A 19,361-nucleotide genomic window follows, 5' to 3' on the forward strand; every position below is an offset into this window, starting at 1 on the left:
TTTTTGAAAATTTATATGCAAGGGGAAGAAAAAGACACTCTGGTTAAAAAATCAGGCTTTTAAAAGAAACAAATGTACTTACCTGGGTAATTCATAACAATGTCGCTTATTAAAACTTGAACATATTTTAAAAATCTAATCTACATCTCACCCTGAATGGTGAATATTTGCTTTGTTCCCACTATTCAACTGTGGCACTAGCCAGTTTCACTTCTGGTCCCAGACTCTTTCTAGTAGCACAGGGAAACTGCTACAAGGTTTGCAATGTAACACTTCAAGGGAAGCTTTAAATCCTAACCGGGCAAAAAACAAACCCAAACCACTTTTTATTGGAAAAGGAAACAAAAGTGATGGACACACGGCTAGTGAGCTTAGATTTTGTTGGATCTTTTAGTACAGAAACATTTGGTAAAACGTTGAGCCTATGCAAAGTTGGCTGTTCCCTCAATGCTGGGGAAGCCTTTACTTGGAGCTGTATGCTTGGAGATTAAGCTCTCTGCCTTACCGTCGCACTAGTAGTGTTTTCTGCCTGAGAAACGCACAATCTCCCCTAGCAGGGATGCAGGGTCAGATTGCTACTCTGGTGGGTATACATGTCCTTTCCAGCTTGTAGCACTTACTAACAGGTGCCAGGAAACGCAGGGTCTGCGCCAAAACCCCAGAGCGTGAGCGAAGGTCAGCACATCAGGCTGAAATGGGAACTTCCTGCCTCTTTCCTCATTTACGGGAGGGATTTGAGAGTTGGAAAAATTATAAATCTAAACAGAAAAATTGTGAAAAGACAGAGAGAAAAATCCCAATCTGTGTCAAGAGGATGGGACCCTTGAAGGGGGAGCGGGGACCGTACACCTGACTGGTCAGCTGCCTCCTAAATGGGCATTAAGAGAAGGCACCTGGGGTAACTCAAGAAAGAGCAGGAGAAAGCTGCCTGAGAAGGACACAGGAGCAGCAGAGGAGAGCTGGGCCAGGGAACCACCGCAAAGACTGAAAGGTGAAGAACATTGTTGGTGAGGACTGGCCAGAGCTGGGGGTGCCCTGGAAAGTTTCAGGAGAGCTTGTGCAGAGGCCCCTAGGAACAAGGGGAAGAACCAGCCTCTGTAAGGGAAGCTGAGCCTGATTGATGCTGGAAAGTGGACTTGCAGGCAAGGGACCCCTGGGGGAGTGGAACATTGCAGGAAGCCCCCTTGCAACAGGCTGGAGCAGAGGGCTGTGGGAAGCTGAGCCCTGGCCCACGGGGTGGTCCTGCAGGGATGTCCCCTGAGCAGGGGTAGGAGTCCCAAGTAGGAAGGAGGCCAGACGTGGGGCTACGGAAGAAGAGTTGTGGGAAGGAAGCGATTCTGGGAGCAATCAGGAGGGTGATCCAGAGCCAAGGGCAGAAAGAGGAGAGGGACAGACTGGTTAACGGAATGGTTTCATCATAAGGGTTTTTCGGGTTATTGCATGCACACTATGCCTACAGGCAGGCTTTTGAATTGGCCATTGAGAGAGACCGAGCTCCTTGTATCGCTGGACCATGCCATGCCATGGCCTGCCACAGGAGGGCGCCCCAGATTGGGGTCGCCCTAGGACACCCAAGCCCAATGGGCCCTCAGCAAACAGCCCTGATCCTGCCATCATGTCCATTGAGGCAAACCCTTTCCCCCCCACTGGGGATCAGTGCAGCACAAGGGTCCACCTGTGCAGGTCTGACTGCAAGATCGGGCTTGCAAAGAGAAACCCAGCAATTCTACAGCAAAGGAAGCTACACCCCAGGCTGCTAAATAGCACCTCCTTGCAGCACTTCTCCCTTGGAAAGAAGAGCTTTGCAGCATGCTCTGAAGGCTGACAAGTTCAGGCTACTCTGGGCAACAGGGCAGGAGCAAGGTCCAGACCTGAGGGGCTCTCACACTGGATGACAGCCAGCAGCTCCCTCTCTGTTATGCCAAGGCGCCTCTGGCTTCCAGTTCAAGTGCTCCTACTGATCTCAACTGCAACAGAGCAGCATGGGGAGTGAGGGATCTCATCCCTCAGCCAGGCAGTCCCAGAGCTTTAGGAGTTAGCACAAACACCTTCAACTCAGCCCAGATCTCTACAAGTAGCCAATGCAGGCCCATTGTGCCCCGGGCACAGCGCCCTGATTCCCGAGCAGCCCAGCCCCTTCTGCGCCAGCTGCACTTTCCGAACACAGCCCCAAGTTGAGCACTTAGAGGCAACAAACCCATGCAATAGGGTATTGAGAGCCACACAGGTGGGGAAAAGACACAGCCTCCTGGCCACATGCAAATGAAAACGGCTGTCCTCACCAGCGCTGGAAGACAAGCCAACAACCGCTTAACAGCGACACTCCCAAGTGGAAAGCCCAGGTAACCAAGAGTGGGCATGTCTCCCCCACCCCCACCAGAAGGGCCGCTGTGATCTTTGCCATCTCTTCTACTGGATTTCCTCAACCCCCCAAGAGAATACTTGGATATATATATTTTAAAACAAAGTCCTTCTCAGAGACTCATATTAATTCTGAGAGCCCGCACAAAATCTCTTTCTGGTTCACATCATGCTCTTTAATAGTTTGTACTTTACTAGGCGTTTATTGGAGTTATTTCGGGAAACTTTCATAACAAGGTGAAATATAAAAATTGATTTTCCTTTCTTCTGCCTTGAGTCATACAGCTCTGAGCTACCACGAGATGATCAACAGACTCTCATGCACGTCTCCAGCTTACTGGAGTCCACTCTAGCTATTGCTACCCACTATTTCCATCTGTGTGCTCTACACATACAGATACACACCTGCAAACACACACACTTACTTACCAGTCTCTGTACTGCAGCTGAGGCCAACTGCCTCAATCAAGACAAGGGCCACAGTGTGGTAGGGGCTGTACAAACCCATGAGGAGACATGGTCCTTGCCCTTAAGATATGTGTGCGCATGCAGACAGACAGACAGACAGACAGTGACTGACTGACAGACCCTCATCTCATACTCTGATCTGCATGGGTGGGCCCCTTTGGAGCCCCGACTTCCTGTAAAACACACACAAATGTGAAAATCCAGTTGTTCCGCCAGCCCTGTGGCCACCTCCCTCTGCTTCCTGACATCACAGACACTTCTCAACTCTGGGGGAAGCAAATGAGACAAACAAACGGTCTGTGCTCTCCCTGTCCTGCCATGTCCAGCCTGGAGGCGTTTGGTTTACAAAGATCAGTCACCGCTCAGCAAACCAGACCCAAACATGCAGCACCAAGGAATTAAATGGCTCCTTACTGCCCGGTACTACACACTGGGGTGTCTTAGCACATGCAGCTGCCACCTGGGAACAACCAAACAAGTGCAAAACCTGCTGCAGCTCACCAGTGGAATGAGCTTTGTCTCAGTGCAGCCCCTTGTCCACACGATGGCTCAGCACAATCACATGAGCCAGGGGCGCTGATAGCAACCAGAGGCTACCACCACTTGACAGCTGTTAGCTTACATACATAAATGAAGCTGGCAGCTGCAGCCACACCATCAACATGCCACTGCAGTCGGTGCCACGTTCAGCACAGAAGCCATAGATGGACTGGGCTGCAGAGACTGAATTAGCCCATCCCCGCTGTGGAGCAGGGCTGCGGCATGTCACTGGAGAAGCCTGCGCTGCTGTATCTATCCTCTTGGCTGAGACAACAAGAGTCAGGGACCATCAAGTGTCAAGCGGGGGGAAGGAGAAAAGGAATCCGCATGGATCTCATCATATACTGGCCACGGACAGATTAGGCACCTCAACGCTCCCCGTGCCCAAAATGGGGCAGCATCCCACGTCTGTCAGCATCTGCCATTACCAGACCCGAGATGCTAAACCACAAACATCCCCGTCTCACGAGCACGCTGCAGTCCCAGAGGAACTTTTACCTTTGCTCTTCACCTGGGTGAGTATGGGGTGTGCCCCTCAAGTGCTGCAGGGTCGTACATTGATGGTAGACCTTCAAGGAAAGCCAGTGGGGTTCATGATCAGTAGGCCGCCCTTTTCCCACACGAGTTCAGGACTGAAACAAGACTTGTGCGTGATAGGGGACACGGGTGGGATATAAATGCAGGGACCCTAACTAGGAACAGGAGTCTATGGAACTTCTTGGAAGAACAGGGCTAGAACCCGTGATGCCCTAAGTAAACTTCACTCTGGGTTACCCCAGGTTCTGCTTCTTGTGCCTGAAGTCTCCCGCTGCAGTTTTGATTGAAGGCGGTATTCTTGCCTTCCTGCCTTACATCATTGTGTAATACTGCTGTGGGGTGTTAACCAGCCACGAAGTTTCACCCCAGAGCTGGCTGCATTTCAGTGGTGGACAGAATTAGCCTTTGCTATACATTTGGCAAAGTACTTTGTGATCCTTTGGCACTGTAATACATTATTATTACTGCTCCAAGGAGAACGACAGCCTGCTAGCCTCTGTGAACGCGGGCACTGGTGCAGGGAAAGATTTGAACAGATCCCACACACCATGCAGACCTCCCATCTAAATCACAGGACTCAACAGGTCTGTCCTCTCAATTAAAAAACAATGCCCTTTATATTTACACTACAGCTAAGTCCACTCCCCTCTTCATCACCAGGGGCCTGGCTCAGAAAAAAGAATATGTATCTAAAATCTCACTGATGGTGTATTCACCATGCCGGCAGCCCTCAGCAAATTCTCATCAGCCAGGTGGACAATGCCCATTTTCTTATGATATGAGCCAAGAAGGATGGGGAATGGGCATCAGTAGCATCAGGTAATACTGACTGAACTGCCCAGAAGCACAGTGCCCATTGCAAAAGCCGACCTGCTTAAGTTGGGGAGGTGGGGATCAGATGAACTGATTCCTGCTCCACTAAATTACAGACAAACCGGGGGATGCTCTGTCTAGCTGCTTCCAATGGCAGCTGAGGGCATCAGCAATTTGCAGGGAGAAGATCTTAATTACGAGCCTCTGCCCTGGGCCACCCTGTCTGTCTCTGATTCAGCCCGTACACACACTGACCCACTCTACCAGTCCTCCTCGATGCTGACCCTGCTCTCCAAGTCACAGAGAAACCAGCTACTGTTCCCATCCCCCACCCCAGCCTGACCCTCCTCTTCCCCTCTCAGCCCCCCCAATCAGCCTGATCCCCAGAAGTTCCTACACCCATCCCTCCCAGGAGGGAGCCCCCCCCAACCATCCCCTCCTAGGAATTCCTGCTTCCCACAGCCCAGTCCCTGCTCCTTACCCCACCCTGCTGGTGAGCCTCAGGTCTATCCACCCCACTTCCCTGGCACTGAGAGGAGCCGGAGCCCCAGCCGCTGTGATTTCAGCGCACCAAGGGTCCAGCATGCACAGCGGCACACGGCACTTACAAAATTGCTCCATGGCCACTGGCGTGGACATGTGTATGCACAGCTTGCAAGGAATGGGGAGGGCAAGGAACCAGCACATTTCATTGGCAACTGGCAAGGCAGTAGAAAAACCAGCCAGCTGGCAACCCTGCACTCCAGCCACTGCTCTGGTGAGCAGGTGCAGCCCACGTCCTGTGGCACAGTCGAGAATGCACAAAAGGCCCCATGGGACGGCTGGGGAACCACTGAACTACACACAAAGGCCTGGCCTACACCAGACAGTTGTACCACTTTAACTACACCCGCAGAGCTTAACCAACACAACCCCCTCGTGTGAATGCACTTACACTGGTATGAAGGTGCTTGGGAGTCACACCCCCGAGCTGACTCAGTTATACCACACAACTTCCCAACTTGCATGGAGGACAGGTCCATCAATGGCTGTTAGCAACCCCATGCTCTGGGTGTCCCTAGCCTCTGACTGCCAGAAGCTGGGACTGGACAACAGGGGATGGCCACTCTTAGTGCATTCCACTCGATCGCGTGAGTTCACCTCTCCGAGAGATGGTCGCTAGGTCGACAGAAAAATTCTAGCTGCCCTATGCTGAGAGTTCGGCGACCTAACCACTGCGCTCAGGGTGTCCGATTTTTAAGTGTAGAGCAGGCCTTAGAAAACTCAATTGCTGCAGTGCTTTACACCACCTCGAGTTCCCAATCTGCCGGGTGCGGGTGTGTGAGCTCGAGTTCCATCCACCTACGTCACAGTCCGGCTGTAAGAAGGCAGTTCATGAACCAATACGGTCTGGGAGCTGCTGTTTAGAGCCTTCACAAGGGATGATTTCAAGCAATGCCAGGGGAGAGAGCAAAAGGGATACGAGTCTCAGATCAGATGGGGCCTGGCAGAAAGTGTGGGGCATTCATAGCAGCAAAGGAAAAGGAACCGTGAGACTGAACCTGCCTCAAGTGGCAAAAGGCTCCTTGTGGAAGCTCCAGGACATGGGACTGGAGGGAAAACTGCATGGCATTGCCTCAGGGAGACTTCCCTTCCGATAACATTTCCCAGGGCACGGATGTGTCAGAAGGCCGCTGCAGTTGGAATTTTCCAGCTGAGCACCACCCCCTCCCCATGCAAGAGGCAGTCTGGAGCATTCCCAGAAGTATAAGGAGAGACAGATGGAGAGAAAGGAGAGCCCATTACAGAGCTACAATTGTTCCTCTGTTGATCTGTCCCTTAACTAAACGGGACAAGGTGACTCGGGCTAGATGATGCAGAGGGGAAAGCACTAGCCAGTCCCCTTTGGAGTGCTGGGCTCCCATCCTGCCTGACCAGCTCTCGGCTGTGATGAGTTTGGTGGCCTCAGCTGAGCTGGTAGTGAATATTTGCCCACCACCACCTTTGGCATGCTTGTGAGGGAGGCCCAGGGCTGGAATAAGCCAGGGGGCTGCTAGTGAGGCAGAGTTGGGGGAGTGGTGCAGGACTAGAATAGCAGCATCCAGATAGTACTGACGGCCGCTGGCAGGATTGGGAGGGGGGGCCCTGGAACAGCAGTCCCCACCCCCTGCAGCTCAGAAGTGAGGGGCATTGGCAGGGCTGTGTGGGATCAGCTGGTACATCAGCTGTTTCCAGCCCTTGCTACCCAACACAGCACATTCATCTACTCTAAAAAAAGGAGGACAACAGGTCAGATGGGAGAGGGAAGTGGACTCTTACTCTCTTGAAGGGGCAGCATCCACCCCTGCCCGAGCCATCCCTATTCTGTAACAACATCCAGCAGGCAAGGGGCAGATGACAAGGCTCTTCCCTGGGGACTTACAGCACAGTGAGACTGGAGGTCTAACTAGAGCAAGGATCAAAAAGAGCAAGAAACAAGGTGAGGTAGGGGACTGCTACGTTACACTGCTGCTTTGCAGGGAAACGAGCAAGCCAGGGGCTGGCACACTGCCACCAGATGTGCATTATGGAGCAGATGCATACTGGCTTCTCCCAGGTGAAGGGTGCTAGCCATGTCTCCCCTATCTAGATGTGCCCTCTGCTAGCAGGTTAAAGGAGTTTTGGTACAGTGTGATGAGAGAGAGGAGATCCAAGCATCAGAGTGAAAACACAATGGTCCCCATTACCTCAGTACTAGCCCAGAGCGACTGCATTGACTGGCACAGAGTTATTCACCATCTACAGCTGCTCAATGGTCACCAGAATCAGTTCCTCTCTCTACAGAAAATTCTTCCAAAAGATCTAAAGCCTTTAAACTTGTTGTCTCAGTTCTCTCTAGTGGAAAAATCAATTGTTCTTGTTAACAAGGTGCAAACTCAGAATTCTCTAATACACAATATATTCCAGCCAAATCCTCCTGCTTGACAACACAAGGAAAGCACTAAGCTTCTTTATAGAAGCTATCTGGCTTGATTTTCCTCTAGCAACAAATCACTTCCCCTCTCCCCAGAACAACCCTTTGGCATTCACTGATATTTCCAATCTCAGACATTGCTCCACAACGGTAGCATGGACTGCTCTGCGGCACGTGGATCTCAGTGTGGCCCCACAGCTGTTTCACAAAAGCTCCACCCAGGAGGCCCAAGAGACAGTATCTTCTCTTGAGAGATGCCCCATGATTGTAAAAGCAGGAGATGCTGTCAATTGGGTAACAAGCCATGCTGCATTGACAGAGCTGTATATGCACCCAAGATTGGAAATAGGCGGCTTGAGGTCAGGACTGAAGTGCAGGCATCAAAACTGAGATTAACAAATTCACATCACTTATAATCTAATGCAGAGCTAACCCTCCTGTCTTCTGGGTGAAACGCCAGAGTGTTCACCCACCACTAGCATGTCACAAAACATGGTTTGGCAAGTATTTTACACCCTTCCTGCCGTGACCCCAACACCTGATGAGAAAAGAACAGCTGTCTAAATGAGACAGGACCCAAGCAGGGACCCTCATCAAATCCTGGTAAATTACAGTACAGGCAGGAAGAGTCTGACCATTATCCCAGCATTTCCAAGCCTGTTCCAGACAGCCAGCCATGCCGCCCCTGCCAGAAGTAGGCATTGACAGCCAGGGCTGCCCAACATGGAAATAAGAGAGCTGTTCCTTTTTCCTTTCCACTCTCCGCACCCAATTCACCTCCTAACCCGTGCCCCCAGCTGTGCTGGGGACTTGCTGTGAAGCCAGTCACCGCTGCCTGAATACAGCTGTTCATGCTAGATCCAGGCAGGGAGCCCATTTCCCGAGAGGAGCCGGTCTTCTAGGTCAGCAGCCAAACAATGCCATCCTGCTTCTCCAGGAAGACCCATTGTGATGTCACAAGCGCTGCTTCGTACATGGGTGACTCGCCCACCTTGAGCCAGAAGAGTTTCCTCTGCACAAGCTGCATTTCCAGCTACCCTTTGGCTTCACTGTACTCAGACTTCCCCACATCTCTGTTGACTTCAGAGATCAGCTCTGCTTTATCCACCACGGATGGAGGCACCAGGCTTTCTAGCAAGATCCTACTGATCTCTCTCAGCCTCAGCAGCGTGCCCAGAGCCATCCTAATCCCCTGGAAACTACTCCAGGACTTGAAGCTCCTAGAGTTGACTCCTGAGCCACCTGACAAGTCAAGTAGTGCTCCACCTTCCTCTAAAGCAGTAGTGTGCTTGTGCAAAGGAATTTAATAGAGCGTAAATCCCCACGGTCTTTTAGAAACATACAGACTTCTTCGTAAGGGAAAGGGAACTAAAGCCAATGACTGGAGATCACAAGTCCTGGGTTCAGCTCCCAGCTCTGCTACTGACTCCCCTATGTGACCCTGGGCAAGTCACTCTGCTTGCACGTGCCTCGATTTCCCCATGCAAAACAGGGATAGTAATTTACCTGTCCCTCAGGTAGAGAGAGACTCAGGCCCATTGAGGTACAGATTCTGTGTACACCGGGTGAAAAGCCATTGGGGCTAGAATGCCTTGAGCTCACAGCGCACACCCTCCGTTATCCCATGGGTTTTTAAAGCACTGTTTGTAACCCCTGGGCAGTCAGGTTTAACTCAGGTCCTCCACTGTTTACAATAGCTGCTCCCTGACCCATGCAGGAAGCCAACAAACTTTGCAGATCCAATAGTCTGGCCGATTCTACTCCACCCTACAGCACAGCACCTTGAGTTTGGAAGTTACCCATCAGTCCCAACCTGCCCTGCTCAAGCCAGTGTGCTGGGTACCCTGGAGCAGACACCGCAGGACTCCAGCATGCATTGGTACAATTGCGCCCAACAAGCAGATGCTCTGGACAGATGTGCCAAAAGCCATGCTGCTGAAAGGTTGAGCAAGAAAAACGCCTGTTTCATGAAACCGCAGTCTCACTGTGTGTGGCCGCACCAACCGCAAGCACGGATGGGGCTGCAGTTTGAACCACTGCAAACCTAGGCTACGCCTGGGTTCCCTCGGTCCAGTAGAAAGGGGGGAGGGGTACAAAAATCCATCCTCTTGTTGATCCTGTTGATGAAATAAAAGCTTCTTGTTCCTGAAATATTAATTGAGTGCTCCAGAGCTTTATTATAAATTTATACCTTCTCCAATGCCTGCCTACTCTTTGGAGTCAGCCTAGGCCAAACCAGCCACCAGCTCCCAGGAAAGCAACTCAGAAGGGGAAGAAATTTACCAGGGGTCAGGTCATTAGTCCTTCACGCCAAACTCTCATCCAGCCGGCCCTCGTCCTTCCAGAAGTTTCACTCCCCTGAACGCAGCAGACTCAGAGTTATGGGCCATTTACTGAAGCATTTGTGCTGAAAATGGCACTTTCCACTGGTAATAACTTGTGAATGAGTTGAAGCATGAGGACTGTATTTGCAGAGTTTAATAAGGACATGGGAATAGGAGGGTTATTCATCAAAATATAAAAGTGTAAGAAATCCAATTCTGCGGCTATAGAATGGGCAAAGGTGTATGATTGGAGGGCAAACTATAAGAGGGGGCAGCGGTGTTAAGAGGACCATTAATGCATTCATGTCACTGTCACTGTCACACACACACTCACACACACACACACACACACACACCAGCCTACAATAGATACTACCTAACTCGAGATCATGTATCAATCCCTCCACAGCTTCAGTTTAGCAGCCTTCCTGCCCTAGTAGGGTTAGTTCTACTAGCTCTATCGTAGCACACACATCAGTAAGTATACTGTGGAATCCCACAAAATATGCCCGACTGGAGGATACAGAGGACTGTGACTTTTAAGCAAAGGTTTCTGGTCAAAATATAGGAACCCAATCAATGAGAACCCTGTAATAAAAACAGACTCAGAAAACAGGGAGTTTATTTTACAGGATACTTTGGCACTAGCAAAATAATGCAGAGAACCCACTGTAAACTGCAGTGTTTTGGGCACTAATTTACATCAGTTGACGTATTTCATAAAGCATTTCTTACACCTTTAACTTGCCATTCTTCTGATCAAACAGGAAAGCTGGGGGCTTTGGAAAGCACTCTGCTGCAATATGGAACGAAATGAAGTTTTTTTTCTCCTGCTGGTAATAGCCCACCTTAATTGATTACGCTTGTTATAGTTAATATGGCAACACCCATTTTTTCATGTTCTCTGTGCATATATATCTTCTTACTGTATTTTCCACTGCATGCATCCAATGAAGTCGGTTTTAGCCCACGAAAGCTTATGCTCAAATAAATGTGTTAGTCTCTAAGGTGCCACAAGTACTCCTCGTTCTTTTTGCTGATACAGACTAACACGGCTACCACTCTGAAATCCAGCTACTGTGGCTTTGAGCAGGGGGTTGGACTAGATGACCTCCTGAGGTCCCTTCCAACCCTGATATTCTATGATTCTATGTCTAGCTCCTGGATTGGTGACAGCAAATGTTTAAAGATGACTTATTTGCATCCACAAAACTGCAGGTACAAACATTGCCAATCAAAACTGGAGGTGCCATTCTAGAGACTAGCGGGTGAGTCCTCAGCTGTGACCAAGCACTTGCCCTGGCACAAATCAGAGCAGCCCAAGGGTCTAAGTTGCACTGCCAGGCAGCAGTCTCTCACTTCACCCCCAGGACTCATTCTGTCAGGCAGTGACACACAGAGGATAGCAGAGTTTCAACCACACTGCCTTTTTCCGGCTATGGCCTCTGCACCAGGGCCAGAATGAGGGACCAAGTTAGGAAATCCCTTACTAGCCAGTTAAGCTCTGCACTGCAGGTGGAGGGAGGGGGGCAGGATCTAGTAGAGGTTACAGTGTATCTGAAAATACAGCCCTTGGAGTTCTAAGCCTGGCACCAAGTTTTAAATGTCCAGAAAGGGGACTCTTCTCCAACCTCTCTGTACCCTGTAGCTCTAGCATACTGCACAGCCTCTGATGTTCCTACCCAACAGCTAAACACAGAGGAGACCCAGGACTTTATTATTTCTCCCATAAAATCATCAAAGCGGGATCTCAATTTTTAAGGTCTGCCTGATGAGAAAAACTAGGATGTGCATCGTTAGCCTTTAATTGGTCTTAATATCTCAGAACACTGAAGCAATTACCTTTCGGGAGGAAACCGGTTTGGCTAGCAGTGAGCTGTGCAGTTACAGACATGTCGAGACACTGTAATCTTCAAAGGCTCACTCACAAGTGAAAAGGTTACCCAGTTCTCCATCTGGGGCAATTGGTACAATCTCGAGGGGTATGAAAGGAATGAAGACAGCCCAGAAATTATTTCAAGGAGGTGTGCAAAGTCAGCAGTCCATCCTGCGCTAACAGTTGGTCTGGTCACAGATTATATGAAATCTGGGCTTAAAATCCTGTGGTGAAGAATTCTCTTCTTAACATGAAGGGAAAGTCACCCACCCCACATGTGCTCCTGGATGTAAGATGATAGAGGGTGGGGCAGATGGGAAAGATGCCCAGTGAGGAGAGTCTAAAACCTGGGTTCAATTCCCTGCTCTGCCACAGTCTGCCACAGACTTGCTGTGTGACCTTGCGCAAATCACTTAGTCTCGCTCTGCCTGATTCCCCATCTGTATAAGAGGGACAAGAGCCCTGCCCTCCCGCACAGGTGGTTAAAGATTGTGAGGTGCATAGATACTGCTGTAATAGAGGCTGTACCTCAGAGAGAGTCTGATTTGGGGATCTGGATTCCATGTTTTTCTTTTAATAGAGATTGATTTCAAACAAACATTCTTCACTGGAACTATTGACAGATGCAATAAGCTTCATACGAAATGGAAAGGGGGAGGAGGGGCGGACTCAAATCTCTCCCATGATTAAAGCATCTGCATCAAGATCCCAAATCATAACAGTTTTGGGGAGATTTACAGTCAGGCTCTGGAGCCTTAATAATAGAATATATGGAGATATACCTATCTCATAGAACTGGAAGGGACCCTGAAAGGTCATTGAGTTGAGTCCAGCCCCCTGCCTTCACTAGCAGGACCAAGTACTGATTTTGTCCCAGATCTTTAAGTGGTCCCATCAAGGATTGAACTCGCAACCCTGGGTTTAGCAGGCCAATGCTCAATCCACTGAGCTATCCCTCCCCCCAGCCTTAAGCCTTTCTAGTTACAATATTTTAAAAAAATACATGTGAGACCAATTATATCCAATTGATAAATTGAATAAACTAAACCTCACTCCTTGGGTCTGAGAGAGACATTTCTGCAGCCAGAGCTACAGCCTAACAGCTTTTCAGTGTGGCCAAGTCAACATTGCTGTCTAAGTTCAGTCATTTTTGGACTCCACATAGTTGATTTCTCAAGCTCAATAATGCATTAGCACAAGTTTTTTTGCATTTAATTTCCCTAAAGTTTTGAAGGGGGGGGAAATAAGAAGAAAGCACTATTAAGGCCTGTTTACATCTAAAAATTGCACCAATTTAACTCATCTGGGGCACAAACTGATGTGGTCAAATTGTGCATAGCAGGGGGCTGCATTTTCATAAATGGGTTCAACAGCACCTTATCTATAGAATTAGCTTCAATCAGTGAGGAACTAACCGTAGAGCCATTTATGAGTGTCCACACCAGCAGATTGCACGGACCACCACCAACGCCTACCTAGTGCTTTTCATCAGTAGATCTCCAAGCACCTACAAAGGGGGGGCAGTACTACCATCTCCATTTTTCAGATGGGGAAACTTAGGCTCAGAACGGTGAAGTGATTTGCCCAAGGTCACCCAGCAGAGCCAGGATTAGAACCTCATTTAACTACATCAGTTTCTTCACCAATTTAGTTGAATCAGTGCGACTTTGGAGCATAGACAAGGCCTAAATCTCTCTAAAGATTCTCTGGCTCTGCAAAAGCACCTTAAATGTAGACCAGGGGTGGCCAACCTGTGGCTCTGGAGCCAAATGCAGCTCTTCAGAAGTTAATATGCAGCTCCTTGTATAGGCACCGACTCTGGGGCTGGAGCTACCAGCTCCAACTTTCCGATGTGCCAGGAGGTGCTCACTGCTCAACCCCTGGCTCTGCCACAGGCCATGCTCCCACTCCACCCCTTCCCACCCCCTCCCCTGAGCCTGCCCTGCCTTCACTCCCCCCCCCCCCCGCCTCCTGCATGTCACGAAACAGCTGATCGGGAGCTGTGGGGAGGGAGCAGGAGGCGCTGATCAGCGGGGCTGCCAGTAGGTGGGAGGCACTGCGGGAGAAGCTGAGGTGGGGCTTCTGATGTATTATTGTGGCTCTTTGGCAATGTACATTGGTAAATACTGGCTCCTTCTCAGGCTCAGGTTGGTCACCCCTGATGTAGACCCTTAAACACATGCATCCCTGTTCTTTAAAAGGCACCTGGGGAAAAAAATCCTATAGAAAACGTAGTGCATGTGAATTCAGGAGTTGACAACTTTAAAATGACCAGAACCAACGCACCAAAACTTGAACAATTTCCACTGTCCTGATCCTACAAAGTTCCAAGCAACCTTAAATCCAACTGGAGCCAATGGGATTAGAGGGCACTCGGCACCTAAGAGAATCGGGCCCACAATGCAGACTACAGAACAAGTCGGATATTTCTAGCTTCAGGTTTTGTTCCATTTGTAATGGAAGAGCAAAAATTCCAGTCAGAACACAAGGAGAAAAGTTGTTTTGTTTATTTAGAAAGTTGGAGGAAAGTTGGTTCAGCTTGTTATGTTTATATTTTAAAGAAAGAAAATTCAAATATTTGGCCTGAGAAGAGACATGGAAAATTTCAGCCCAAAAGGAATTTGTCTGATATGAGCAAGTGAAAATGGGGAGGATTACGAGGGAGGGCAGAACTCCCTTGCTAGATCCTGTGGTGACTGGTGCTGCAGAAATATCATTAGACAAAATAGCTAAGACAGCTCCCAAGGTTGAAAACAAAGATCTGAGCCCTAACTAAAGAACAGCGGAGGCTAACAGAGGGAGTTTGCCTGGGAGTTCGCCTGCGGAGAGCCCACTGAGCCCTTCATCTCGCGGGCTTCTGTAAGGTGCTGAAACAGCTGAGGAAGCTCTTAGAAGGAAGGTGATATGGAAGGTGAGCGTTCAGTTGTTGTAACCGGCACAGGTTGTGCCATGTTTGTCTTTCTTCCACAGGACAGAAGCGACTTTGTCTGTACAAAGTGCAAGCTGGTCTCCATATTGGAAGAGAAGGTTAGAGGTCTGGAGAAACAAGTATCGACCCTGCGTTGCATACGAGAAAATGAAGATTTCCTGGACAGACGTCAGGATATGCTTCTACAAGAACAACGGTCTCAAGAATCGGAGCAGGCTGCGCAGAGGGGACTGAGGGGCGGTGAAGAAAATTGGCAGCATGTGACCTCCAGAAGAAGAAAGAGGAGCGTCCATGTACCAGCAATGGAGATACAGGTGAGCAACCGTTTTCATGTTCTCTCCACAGGTACTAATGCAGAGAGTGGAGTAGATGATACATCTGAGGGAAGGGAGCAGAAGGAGACTCCACCGATTGGAAGGCATGAGATGCACTGTCCTAGGGATGGGGGTTCCATGACCACCGCTCCCAAGAGAAGGAGGAGGGTGATGGTGGTCGGGGACTCCCTCCTCAGGGGGACTGAGTTATCTATCTGCCGCCCCGACCGAGAAAACAGAGAGGTCTGCTGCTTGCCAGGAGCTAGGATTCACGATGTGACTGAGAGACTGCAGAGACTCATCAAGCCCTCGGATCGCTATCCCTTCCTGCTTCTCGATGTGGGCACCAATGATACTGCCAAGAATGATCTTGAGCGGATCACTGCAGACTACGTGGCTCTGGGAAGAAGGATAAAGGAGTTTGAGGCGCAAGTGGTGTTCTCATCCATCCTTCCTGTGCAGGGAAAAGGCCGGGGTAGAGACCGTCGAATTGTGGAAGTCAACAAATGGCTACGCAGGTGGTGTCGGAGAGAAGGCTTTGGATTCTTCGACCATGGGATGGTGTTCCAAGAAGGAGAAGTGCTAGGCAGAGATGGGCTCCACCTAACAAAGAGAAGAAAGAACATCTTCGCAAGCAGGATGGCTAACCTAGTGAGGAGGGCTTTAAACTAGGTTCACCGGGGGAAGGAGACCAAATCCCTGAGGTAAGTGGGGAAATGGGATACCGGCAGGAAGCACGAGCAGGAGAGTGCAAGAGGGGAGGACTCCTGTCTCAGACTGAGAAAGCGGGACAATCAGCAAGTTATCTTAAGTGCCCATACACAAATGCAAGAAGCCTGGGAAACAAGCAGGGAGAAAAGACGGTTACTCACCGTTGTAACTGTTGTTCTTCGAGATGTGTTGCTCATATCCATTCCATTAGGTGTGTGCGCGCTGCGTGCACGATCGTCGGAAGATTTTCTACCCTAGCAACACCGGCGGGTCGGCTGTGGAGCCCCCTAGAGTGGCGCCTTCATGGCGCTGAATATATACCCCAGCCGACCCGGCGCCCCCTCAGTTCCTTCTTGCCGGCTACTCCGACAGTGGGGACGGGGGGCGGGTTTGGAATGGATATGAGCAACACATCTCGAAGAACAACAGTTACAACGGTGAGTAACCGTCTTTTCTTCTTCGAGTGCTTGCTCATATCCATTCCATTAGGTGACTCCCAAGCCCAACTTAGGTGGTGGGGTCGGAGTGAGACATTGCTGTGTGCAAAACCGCTGATCCGAATGCAGCATCGTCTCTGGACTGCTGCACTAGTGCATAGTGAGCTGTAAATGTGTGGACTGATGACCAAACCGCTGCTCTACAAATGTCCTGGATCGGAACTTGTGCCAGGAAAGCCGTCGAGGAAGCCTGGGCCCTCGTGGAGTGAGCGGTGAGGTGCGGTGCTGAGACACCTGCCAGGTCATAGCAAGTCCGGATGCAAGACGTAATCCAGGAGGATAGGCGTTGTGAGGAGACCGGTGAGCCTTTCATTCGGTCGGCCACTGCAACGAAGAGTTGCGTCGTCTTTCTAAAGTGCTTTGTGCGGTCAATATAGAAGGCCAGGGCCCTGCGTACGTCCAGGGAATGCAAACGTTGATCCTGGCGAGTGGCATGTGGTTTAGGATGAAAGACCGGGAGAAATATATCCGGGTTGATATGAAAAGGAGAAACCACCTTAGGGAGAAAGGCAGGATGTGGACGAAGCTGCACTTTATCCTTATGAAAAACTGTGTAAGGGGGCTCAGATGTAAGCGCCCTGAGTTCAGAAACGCGCCTTGCTGAGGTGATGGCTACGAGGAAGGCTGTCTTCCAGGACAGGTACAGAAGTGAACAGGTGGCCAGTGGCTCGAATGGAGGACCTGTGAGCTTGGAGAGAACCAGGTTGAGGTCCCACGTCGGAACGGGCTGACATTGCTGTGGGTACATCCGGTCTAAGCCCTTGAGGAATCTAACGACCATCGGGTTAGAGAATACCGAAGACGCGAGTTCCCCTGGGTGAAAAGCCGATATAGCGGCCAGGTGAACTCTAATTGAAGATATCGCCAACCCTTGCTGTTTTAGGGAGAGGAGATATTCCAATATGAGAGGAATAGGTGCCTGTAACGGGGACGTGGCTCGTTGTTCGCACCAACAGGAGAACCGCTTCCACTTGGCCAAGTATGTGGTCCGTGTTGAGGGCTTCCTACTGCTCAGCAGAATCTGTTGGACAGAGTGCGAGCACTGCTGCTCTGCCTGGGTGAACCATGGAGCAGCCACGCCGTGAGGTGGAGTGATTGCAGGTCGGGGTGACGCAGGCGGCCGTGGTCCTGAGAGATGAGATCCGGGCATAATGGAAGCGGGATCGGTGTCTGAACCGAGAGCTCCAACAACGTGGTGTACCAATGTTGTCTCGGCCACGCTGGGGCGATCAGAATCACCTGTGCCTGGTCTCTGCGCAATTTGAGCAGTACCTTGTGGACCAGAGGAAACGGAGGGAAGGCATAAAACAGGTGGTCTTTCCAGGGAAGGAGAAACGCATCCGAGAGGGAGCCCGGAGCTCGACCTTGCAGGGAGCAGAACACGTGGCACTTCCTGTTGTCTCGAGATGCAAACAGGTCTATCTGGGGAAACCCCCACTTCTGGAAAACGGAATGTATGATGTCCGGACGGATAGACCACTCGTGCGTCTGAAAGGACCTGCTGAGTCGGTCCGCTAAAGTGTTCTGGACTCCAGGGAGGAACGATGCCGTGAGATGGATTGAGTGGGCGATGCAGAAGTCCCACAGGCGAATGGCCTCTTGGCATAGAATTGACGAACGTGCTCCTCCTTGCTTGTTGATGTAAAACATGGCCGTGGTGTTGTCGATGAGAACTAACACACAGCGGCCACGTAGGAGGTTGAGAAATGCCTGGCACGCCAGGCGCACCGCCATCAGCTCCCGAACATTGATGTGCAGAGCTATCTGGGGTGCAGTCCACAGGCCCTGGGTATGGTGTTCGTTGAGATGGGCGCCCCAACCCAGAGACGAAGCGTCTGTGACCAGGTGCAGAGAGGGTTGTGGGGCGTGAAATGGCATCCCCTCGCAAACCACCTTGTGATCTAGCCACCAGGTGAGGGAGGTCAGGACCGAGTTCGGGACCGTGACCACCATGTTCAGGCTGTCCCGATGTGGGCGGTATATTGATGACACCCAGGTCTGGAGTGGGCGAAGCCGAAGTCTGGCATGCCTGGTTACGTACGTGCAGGAAGCCATGTGACCCAGCAGGGTAAGGCACGACCTCACCGTGGTAGTTGGGAAGGCCTTGAGCCCTTGAATGAGGCTCGTGATGGTGCAAAAGCGGTTGTCTGGCAGGATGGCTTGTGCACGCCTGGAGTCTAGAACTGCGCCGATGAATTCTATTCTCTGGGTAGGTTCTAGAGTGGATTTGTCCTTGTTGAGTAGGATGCCCAACTCGTTGAATGTGTGCACTATTATGTGGACGTGAGCTCGAACTTGCTCTTTGGTGCGACCGCGTACCAGCCAGTCGTCTAGGTACGGGAACACCTGTATCCCTTGCCGACGAAGGTATGCTGCCACGACAGCCATACATTTCGTGAACACCCTTGGGGCCGAGGATAGGCCGAAGGGAAGGACTGCAAATTGGTAGTGCACCTTGCTTACCACGAACCGCAGGAAGCGTCTGTGAGGCGGGTAAATTGCGATGTGAAAGTATGCATCTTTCATGTCGAGGGCGGCGAACCAGTCTCCAGGATCGAGGGAAGGGATAATGGTCCCCAAAGAGACCATGCGGAACTTCAACTTTACTACGAATTTGTTGAGTCCGCGCAAGTCCAAGATGGGTCGCAGACCTCCTTTGGACTTGGGAATGAGGAAGTAACGGGAATAGAATCCCCTGCCCCTTAACTCCACTGGAACCTCCTCTATGGCCCCCATAGCAAGGAGCGTGGAAACTTCCTGTATAAGAAGTTGCTCGTGAGAAGGGTCCCTGAAGAGGGACGGGGAAGGGGGGGAGGAGGGGGGGATTGAAGAAAACTGGATAGCATATCCCCTGTCCACCGTGCGAAGGACCCAACGTCCGAAGTTATAAGGGACCAGGCACGGTGGAAATGGGAAAGGCGATCCCGAAAGGAGGGGGCTGGATCCTGGGGGATGACTGGGGCGCCGTCCTCGACCGCACCTTCAAAAGTTCTGCCTGGGGCCTGAAGGTGGTCTAGGTGGCCCCTGGTTCTGACCGGGTTGAGGGCCGGTCCACCTTC

At 50.7% G+C, this 19,361-nt stretch overlaps 1 protein-coding gene across 13 annotated transcripts in view; it reads right to left on the bottom strand.

Moving 5' to 3' along the window:
• Positions 1–19,361, bottom strand: part of CAPN15 (calpain 15) — a 109,446-nt gene that overhangs the window by 26,306 nt on the left and 63,779 nt on the right. The window contains exon 1 of one of the 13 annotated variants that reach the window (XM_042854136.2): positions 2,791–2,924. The exons of the other annotated variants lie outside the window; for them this stretch is intronic. The gene's annotated coding sequence lies outside the window, so the exon portion shown is untranslated. Of the gene's footprint in view, positions 1–2,790; positions 2,925–19,361 lie in introns of those variants that run through there. 13 annotated transcript variants of the gene reach the window in all.

Source organism: Chrysemys picta, chromosome 10, assembly GCF_011386835.1.
Source record: "Chrysemys picta bellii isolate R12L10 chromosome 10, ASM1138683v2, whole genome shotgun sequence".
NCBI lineage: Eukaryota > Metazoa > Chordata > Testudines > Emydidae > Chrysemys > Chrysemys picta.